The sequence below is a fragment of the Octopus sinensis genome, linkage group LG10 (genome assembly GCF_006345805.1).
Source record: "Octopus sinensis linkage group LG10, ASM634580v1, whole genome shotgun sequence".
Classification (NCBI taxonomy): domain Eukaryota; kingdom Metazoa; phylum Mollusca; class Cephalopoda; order Octopoda; family Octopodidae; genus Octopus; species Octopus sinensis.
This window is the reverse complement of record NC_043006.1, coordinates 3,762,902-3,765,401: the sequence shown is the minus strand read 5'-3', so window position 1 is coordinate 3,765,401 and position 2,500 is coordinate 3,762,902.

Here is a 2,500-nt window from a genome sequence, read left to right as displayed (position 1 = left end):
GCTTGGCACCAGTGACGTCGCAACTCATTTCTACAGCTGAGTGAACTGGAGCAACGTGAAATAAAGTGCCTTGCTCAAGAACACAACACGCAGCCCGGTCTGGGATTCGACCTCACAACCTCACGATCGTAAGCTCGACGCTCTAACCACTGAGCCATGCGCCTTCACATATATAAATATATAATATATATATATATATATATTACATATATATATATAGATATATATATATATATATATGTATACATACATATGAAAGCCTGAATTTGAGTTTTAGAAGTTTGCTTCGAAACCAAGAATTTGATCGCATTGCGTGGTACCTTATACAAGTATCGTTTCGCTTTTAATATAGCATGAGTTCGTTCCATTTTTTGTGATGGGATTTCCTTAGACGGAATCTCTGTCGAAGCCAATCAGATGAGCCTCACCTCTGATTCAGAGTTCCACCCTTGCTATACTGTGTCACAGTGATTTTATTTAAAGATTATATTAATAGCACATGTATTTATGGATTTCTCACAAATATTTTATATGCTAATTCAATGGAAAAAGTCGTTCAGCTGATCTAACGACTGAGCGCTTATAATTCGTTAGTAGAGTATTTGTGTTTACGTGTGTGTGTATTTTTGTGTAGTAATTAGCACGGCTATGCTGTTTTCAGCGGATACAGCGATTGAATATTTAAAATAAACTGAATTCTATGTATTTCTGATATACGACGGGGTATTGAAAAGTTCCTGGCTTTGGCTAAAAGAAAATACCGGAGGATCAGTTAATTATGATTTTATCCAACATATTCCCCTCTCAGATCCACACACTTATTACAGCAGTCCTTCAGTTTTTCTAAACCCTGTAAAAGAACTCGGTCGGATGGGCTTCTAACCAGGCCTTTTACGAAACCCTTAAAGCCAGGAACTTTTCAGCAACTTATCATATTTTGAATTATTACTTATATATCGTAAAATCACTAGTTTAATGAATCTTTCACGGTACCTTGTTCCCTAGGTCTGTGGGGTTCTTTCAAGTCCAGTGATATATAATGTTCTGTTATGAAAATATGAAGTCAGATGAAGATTTGCTGAAATGTTTATAATGCAAAATATTACAGTTCAGTAATGTATTCAATTTCTTTCCATAGTCGAGGCTGTTTCAAACATTATCTGGATACGTATTTCAATCAACAGATTTTTGCTAATTTTAATCATAAAGAATTGAATATAGTTCTTTCTATAGCACGCTTACTTCTTGGTGTAAAAATAGCTGATAACATAAAATAAAGAAAGTTTCCAAAGATTTTCTACTCTAAGACTGTGTTCGCATGTTTCAGTCATTGGACTGCAGCCATGCTGGGCTTATCGCCTTAGAGGGTGTAGTTGAACAAATCGACCGCAGTACATACATGCTTTAATAGCTAGTATTTATGGTAGCGGTATTTTACACTGAAGAGCTGAAGTCAGGGGCTGTAAACAAACGAACACCAGTTTTGTGGCGGTGAGGACAATCACATCACAAATATAAAGACAGCACAAGCGCGCGCGCACACACATACATTTGTATATATACACACCGGGCTTTCAATTTCCGCCTAGCAAACCTACTCACAAGGGCATAGTCGGCCTGGAGCTATACTAGAAGACAGTTGCCCAAGGTGTCACGCTGTGGTATTGAACCCAAGACCATATTGTTAGAAAAGAAGATTCCTAACCACGCCTGATGTGTACGTGGACTTCATATCATCAATAAAAATCAACCATTTCAGACAAAACACAATTTCAAACGAAATTATGAATTTTATGGATCTTTATTAACTCTCAGCAATTTGTTAGTTTTTCAAGATAACCACCAGAACTATTTGTGTTATCTTATTAAGTAAAAGATGATGAAAAATAAATTCTAACTTTAATCAAAAGAAAATCTCACAACAAATCCTTGAAGATTGTAATTGGGCAAAGAAAAAGAGAAATCTATGGAAAAACTAAAATGTAGGTGCAGGAGTGGCTGTCGGGTAAGAAGTTTGCTCCCTAAACATATGGTTCTGTGTTCAGTCCCACTCTGCGGATGCTGGACAAACGTCTTCTACTGTAGCCTCGAGCCTTGTGAGTGGAGTATATGTATATATATATATGTGTGTGTGTGTGTGTGTGTGTGTGTGTGTGTGTGTGTGTGTGTGTGTGTGTGTGTGTGTGCGGGCGTGACTGTATATGTGCGTGTATGCGTTTCTGGTTGTTTTCTACTACCACATGACAGTCAGTGTTGGTTTGTTTACGTTCCCGTAAGTTAGTAGTTCAGCAGAAAGAAGCCAATAAAATAAGTACCAGGTTTAGAGAAAAATTGTACGAGAAATCCTTCATTAGAATGTGGCCCCAGCATGGCCGCTATCTAATGACTGAAACAAGTAGAAAATTAAAAGATGTGAAAACATGAGACCCGTTTTTGAAATTTCAAGGGACTATTGCCATTGGTTACAGTCATTAATTTATAACAACGAACGAGAGGTTTA